Source organism: Acomys russatus, chromosome 3 (assembly GCF_903995435.1).
Source record: "Acomys russatus chromosome 3, mAcoRus1.1, whole genome shotgun sequence".
In the NCBI taxonomy this organism is placed as follows: domain Eukaryota; kingdom Metazoa; phylum Chordata; class Mammalia; order Rodentia; family Muridae; genus Acomys; species Acomys russatus.
The window spans coordinates 71,765,542-71,772,764 of NC_067139.1; the positions used below are offsets into that span (position 1 = coordinate 71,765,542).

A 7,223-nucleotide genomic window follows, 5' to 3' on the forward strand; every position below is an offset into this window, starting at 1 on the left:
TAATGTCACATCCCAAGACTGACCATGGCTAGGGACACAGTGGACTGGACTTGGGAGCCTAACTGTGATGTTGGTCCGCTTCTAAGGCAGGCTTTTTTTTTTTTTTTTTTTAAATAAGAAAACCCAGAACCAGGTAACCAGGTAGGAAGCAAGGGGAAAGGCAGCATTACATCATTTTGACTAGCTACACACAAGAAGAATGGTGAAGCACAATGTCCAGGTAGCTAGACAAAGCATTTGAATCTGATTGGCTAGGACTTGGGGTGGGGTAGCATTTGGGGCTTTCTAGTCTCTGGGAGTAAGGAACAGAGCAGGATGTTGCAGCCTTCACTCTATTAGAACATCATTTATCTTTAACCCAAGCACAACATGTATTTATCATCTACTGTTTTATGCTGAGCAACAAGCACTGGGTCTTCCTGGTTCTAGGAACGTAGGGCTTAAGAACTTGAGTTTAATTTCACCTTATAGTCAAAATGGAGACTTGGAGTCAGAATGGCTTCTGATAGGCTAAAGGCGACAGCAGGTGTCAACAGAGAAGCCTCAGCTATGCTAGGAACTAAAATAGGTCTCAATGGAGGAGTTATAGAGTTTAAGCAAGTTAGGCAGGTTATAATAGTTCCAGAATATCCAGGGCTACACAGAAAAAAATCTAAAATAAATGAGTGGATGAATAAATGTATATATATATATCGAGTGCCCAGAAATGACAGGCCCAAGCCTCCAACTTTCTTCCGGAGGGCACAGTTAAGAAACATGTACAAGACAAAGACACCTGTTAGGTGGCTCATCATTTCAAGCCTGATGCCTGGCCTGAGTTCAATCCCTGAGACCCACATGGTAGAAGGAAGAAACTGACTCCAAAAGTTGTCCTCTGACCTCCACATGTACCTTGGAACATTCAAAGAACAGCAGCAGGGTGGTCTAAGGTTGGGGAAAGGTGACTGGTGATGAAGCAATGAATGGGTGCTTTGCACAAAGAACCTTTTTACATTTCCCCACCGTTCGACGCCTTGCCAACTGATTAGATTCTCCACACTCATTAGTTGCTCTAAGCCAATCATCTGTCTCTTTGGTATTGCAGGCTGCTTTAACTCCTCAGGTGCACACCTTGTGGGTACACTAGAGCCTACAGACTGCAGTAATACCTTCACCCTAACACCACCACCTAGGCCCTAGGCCCAAGAGTTCACAAAGCCTTGATTCTCTGTGGCATCCAAGTCCACCACTACCTCCCCGTGAGTGGTCTGGGACTTGTGCCCTGTTGCTCCTTTTCCCAAAACTAAAACAAAACAACAACAACAAAAAAAGACAAAAGAATCCGAAAAGAGCTGGGCAGTGGTGGCACACACTTTTAATCCCAGCACTCGGGGGCAGAGACAGGTGGATCGCTGTGAGTTGGAGGCCAGCCTGGTCTACAAAGTGAGTTCAGGATAACCAAGGCTACACAGAGAAACCCTGTCGTGAAAAAAGAAAAAACAAAACAAACAAAAACCCAAACAACAACAAAAAAACAAAAGAAACCAAAAAACAAAACAAATAAAAACCCAAACCACCAATCCTTGAACAAGAAAACCCACCAATCCCACAGAAACCCTCCAATTCCTGAGCTCTTTCAAGCTTAGGACTTAGAATCCCACCAATCCTTACCCTGGAAATCTCTGCCCTGGTAAGTTCCACCCTCCTAGGAAATCCTATATAAAGGCCATGTTTGCTCAGTTACCTGCTGTCCTCAGCATTATGCCCAAATTTTGAGAGACTTCCTGAACAGACCATCGAAGAGCCAAGTCCAAATTCAATAGCAAGGAAGTCTTTTTTTTTGTTTTGTTTTGTTTTGTTTTTCGAGACAGGGTCTCTGTGTAGCCTTGGCTGTCCCGGACCCACTTTGTAGACCAGGCTGGCCTCGAACTCACAGCGATACACCTGCCTCTGCCTCCCGAGTGCTGGGATTATAGGCATGAGCCACCACGCCTGGCTTAGCAAGGAAGTCTTTATTGCAGGTTTGAACCCAGGACATATCTCCTATGCACTGACACAGCAGATGCAGGGAAGTGGTCTTCAGTCTCAAATGAGAGGAGTTTTTATAGGCTTCAGACATAAATAAATAATAAATAAATAAATAAATAAATAAAATGGGTTTTATAGTATATGAGCAGATGGCATTTGGACAGAAAAGCTGCAAGTGGGGCTTACAAGCCTTGGCGCTTCATGGTTGGGTAATAAATGTAGGGGCAGGTTGGCCTATAGAAAAGATTGGTTGAAGCAGTCATGGGGGGTGCTAGGAATTTTGGCCTGGCTTCTCCTAATTGGTTGTTGCTATGTGCCAGACCACCTGCTGGTCAAGCTGAGCAGAGTATATTTGGACTTTCCCAAGGTGAACTGATTGTGTTGCTAGGGAATAATTTTCTGTTTAGACTAGTTTGTGGCTTTTCTGGAATCTAGGTTCAGCCTTGGCTTAGGTTTAACACAAAATGGAGTTCTTCAAAATGGAGTTTGTCTGTCCTTTCACTCAGCAGTGGCAGCCAACTGTAGATTTGTGCCTCCACACTCTGAATCCTCCCCAAAAAATCTTTTATGAGATTTGCTGCCTGGTGTGACTCTCTTATCAGAAGAAGCCAAGAAGCAATGAAAAGAAGAAACAAACAAGTGGAGAGAGGCTGAGGCTCCTGAGCTCCTGAGCTCAGCTGAGGATGCCCTCCCCTGGGAGGGGCAGCACTGAAGGAGTAGGGGTGGGGTGAGACTTCCTCTCAGAGCTGTGGGTTCCTAGTCTTCAAAGTCCCAGCATACCTTTCCATCTGAGCAGGAAGGCCAAGATTTTCTGCATGGTACAAAAAAGCTGGAGCTCTGAGCTATATCCCCAGGCTGCATAGCTGTCTGTCAGATACATGCCTGTCTTGCTCATCGGACGCTGGCAAAGGTCCAAGTGACCTGTCAGTTCTTTCAATAATGGCAGCCTCCAAGCCCCAGAGGGAGAAATAATCCATACAATTGTTATTATGATCCACATATCAGAATGTTTGCATGTTTGCACAGTCTTTTTTTTTTTTTTTTTTTTTTTTTTTTTTTTTTGGTTTTTCGAGACAGGGTTTCTCTGTGTAGTCTTGGATGTCCTGGACTCACTTTGTAGATTGGCTGGCCTTGAACTCATATAGATCTGCCTGTCTCTGCCTCCCAAGTGCTGGGATTAAAGGCATGTGCCACAACTGTCTGGCAATATTTTTTTTTTTTAAGTTAGTCACATTTATTTATTTATTTATTTATTTTTCAAGACAGGGTTTCTCTGTGTAACAGCTCTAGCTGTCCTGGAACTTGCTCCGTAGACCAGGCTGGCCTCCAACTCACAGTGATTCACCTGCTTCTGCCTCTCTAGTGCTGGGATTAAAGGCGTGCACCACCACTGCTCAGCCAATTAGTAATATTTAATGTAAACTGAAATCAGTGGTTCAAGGGGGCTGATGTAGGTGTGCTCTTATTTTCTTTTTTTTTTTTTAAAGATTTATTATTTATACAATATTCTACCCGCATGCCAGAGGAGGACACTAGATCTCGTTATAGATGGTTGTGAGCCACCATGTGGTTGCTGGGAATTGAACTCAGGACCTTTAGGAAAAACAAACAGTGCCCTTAACCTCTGAGCCATCTCTCCAGCCCCCGTGCTCTCATTTTCATTACTATGAATTGTTATGGAGATCTGTATTGTCCACCACAGGACTGGGTACTGCGTGGAAGAAGTTTGACTCAGTTGTTTTGATACCTCTTCCTTACAGCATTTTCTGACCATTAGCTCCTCCCCTATAGAATTAGTCCTTTCTTCTTTGGGCAACATAAGTATCTTGTGCACATTATATTTTTTAGCTGATCACGTAGATTATTTATATGCTTCCTAGAACATTAGAACCTTGAAGGCATGCCAGGCGTGGTGGCTGGCGCACGCCTGTAATCCCAGCACTAGAAGGGCAGAGGCAGGTGACTCGCTGTGAGTTCAAGGCCAGCCTGGTCTACAAAGCAAGTACAGGACAGCCAAGGCTACACAGAGAAACCCTGTCTCAACAAAACAGAAAACAAAAGTTGAAGGCAAGGAATGTGTGCTGTGGTCCACAATCTGATTTGTGTTGTTGTTTTTGTTGTTGTTGTTGTTTTCTGAGTCTCATGTAACCCAGATGGGACTCAGCTTCAGATCTTCTTGTTTCCACCTCCCAAGTCACAAGTTATATTTATTATATTCTGTATCTCAGGTTGTTCCCAGTAAACATTTGCTGAACTAAATTACTATCACAATATAAAAGCAGGGGGAGGGGGTCACGGAAACATGGATACAGAGATGTGTGTGTAAACAGGAAACTGTTGATATTAATAACATCTCTACTTGTTTCTAGGTTTGCATTGCACAGATCTGTCTCACACTAGGAAACCTCTTTCTGTTACAAAACATAACATTGGCATGCGGGAACTGATATCAGTGGGTAGTATTTGTGGGACGGCTGTTCTGTGATAAAAGCTATCTTAGTGATGACATAGTTATAAAAATCAGAATTTACAGCCTAGTCTACAAAGTGAGTCCAGGACAGCCAAGGCTACACAGAAAAGCCCTGTCTCAGAAAAAAAAAAAATCAGAATTAAAGTTAGAAGAACAAAATCTGAGTTCTTGTTACCCTATTGCTTATCAGTATGCTTTTATGAAGTTATTTCATCAATTAAAAAAAGTATCCGATGCCGGGCAGAGGTGGCACACACCTTTAACCCCAGCACTCGGGAGGCAGAGGCAGGTGGATCGTTGTGAGTTTGAGGCCAGCCTGGTCTACAAAGTGAATCCAGGACAGCCAAGGCTACACAGGGAAACCCTGTCTCGAAAAACCAAAAAAAAAAAAAAAAAAAAAGCATCTGAGCGTCTTCCTCGGTGCTATCTATGAAGTGGCTGCCATCTCTTTTGCAGCATCATGGTGCCCTCCGGCCTCTGGTGAAGGCCAAGATCGTCAAAAAGAGGACCAAGTTCAGCAGGCACCACTCAGACCAATATGTCAAAATTAAACAAAACGGGCGGAAACCCAGAGGTATCAACAACAGGATGCGGAGAAGATTCAAGGGCTGGATCCTGATGCCCAGCATTGGTTATGGGAGCAACATGAAGACCAAGCACATGTTGCCCAGTGGCTTCCAGAAGTTTCTGGTCCACAGTGTCAAGGAGCAGAATGTGCTGCTGATGTGCAACAAATCTTACTGTGCTGAGATTGCTCACAATGTTTCCTCCAAGAACCAGAAAGCCATCGTAGAAAGAGCGACAGAGCTTGCCATCAGTCACCAGTCCCAACTCCAGGCTAGGCAGCAAAGAACATGAGTGGATGGCTTGAGTGCGGGTTTTATTTGTGTTTAAATAAAACCACAAAAACTGTCAAACAAACAAACGCATCTGAATATCCCTTCACTGACTATTCAAATGTTTATTTTATTTATGTTTTGAGACAAGGTTTCTCTTGTGGTCCTGGCTGTCCTGGACTCCCTTTGTAGACCAGGCTGGCCTGGAACTCTGCCTGCCTCTTGAGTGCTAGGATGACACTAACCTGGCTAAATGGTTATTTTTAAATTATGTGTCTGTATGTGGGTATATGCATGTGAATTCAAGTGACTAGAGGCAAGAAGGCATTATTTGCCCTAGAGCTGGAGTTACAGGTAGTTGTTAGCCTTCCAGTGCAGGGTCTCAGATCAAACTCAGGTGTTTTGCAAGAGCTGCAAGTTTTTTTGTTTTTGTTTTTGTTGTTGTTGTTGCTCTTCTTCTTCTTCTTCTTCTTCTTCTTCTTCTTCTTCTTCTTCTTCTTCTTCTTCTTCTTCTTCTTCTTCTTCTTCTTCTTCTTCTTCTTTTGGTTTTTTGAGACAGGGTTTCTCTGTGTAGCCTTGGCTGTCCTGGACTCACTTTGTAGACCAGGCTGGCCTCAAACTCACAGCGATCCACAAGCCTCTGCCTCCCAAGTGCTGGGATTACAGGCGTGCGCCACCACGCCCGGCTTAGTCTTTTACTTTTACACACCAATATTTTACAGACATAGAGTTAACCTGAAGGCTAGAGAGATGGCTCAGAGGTTAAGAGCACCGACTGTTCTTTCAGAGGTCCTGAGCTCAATTCCCAGCAACCATGTCGTAGCTCACAACCATCTATAATGTGATCTGATGCCCTCTTCTGGCCTGAAGGCGCACATGCAGGTAGAGTACTGTAGACATGATAAATAAACCAATCTTTAAAAAAATATGTTAACCTGAAATTACACATCTTCTGACTCCTTTCATTGTATTTTTTATTTATGCTATATGTGTGTCTGTGTTAATGAAAATCTAAAGTCCCCACTACTCAGGAGACTGAGGCAGAAAGGTTGCTTGGGTACAGAAGGTCAAGATCTGGCTGTCCTGGACAACATAGCAAGAACCCACCTTAAAAAAAAAAAAGTCAAGGAGCTGGAGAGATAGCTCAGAGATTAAGCGCACTGACTGCTCTTCCAGAGGTCTGAGTTCAATTCCCAGCAACCACATGGTGGCTCATAACCATCTATAATGTGATCTGATGCCTTTTTCTGGCCTGCAGGTTTACACATATGATTATGTATAATCATAAATAAAATAAATCTTTTTTATTTTGCGCGCGGGGGGGGTGGGGAGGTGTTCCAGACAAGGTTTCCCTGTGTAGCCATGGCTGTACTGGATTGGATTTGTAGACCAGGCTGGCCTACACAGCCCAGACTAGCTTTGAACTTTTTTTTTTTTTTTTTTTTTGAGACAGGGTCTTAAGTAGCCCCATTTGGCCTTGAACTTTTTTCTTTTTGGCTTTTTGAGACAGAGTTTCGCTGTTTCTCATTGGCTGTCCTGGACTCACTTTGTAGACCAGGCTGGCTCTGAACTTACAGTGATCCACCTGCCTCTGCCTCCGGAGTGCTGGGATTAAAGGTGTGCACCACCACACTCAGCTTGGTTTTTGTTTATTTTATTTTATTTTTTTTTTTTTTGGTTTTTTGAGACAGGGTTTCTCTGTGTAGCCTTGGCCATCCTGGACTCACTTTGTAGACCAGGCTGACCTCGAACTCACAGCGATCCGCCTGCCTCTGCCTCCCGAGTGCTGGGATTAAAGGCGTGCGCCACCACGCCCAGCTCGGTTTTTGTTTATTTTAATATTTATTTATTTATTTATTTATTTATTTATTCCTTCTGTAGACCAGGTTAGTCTCAAACTCATAGAGATC

General features: G+C 43.7%; 1 pseudogene; it reads left to right on the forward strand.

The window, feature by feature from the left end:
• Nucleotides 1-4,906: 4,906 nt before the first annotated feature.
• Nucleotides 4,907-5,348, forward strand: LOC127187122 (60S ribosomal protein L32-like; annotated as a pseudogene).
• Nucleotides 5,349-7,223: the final 1,875 nt, after the last annotated feature.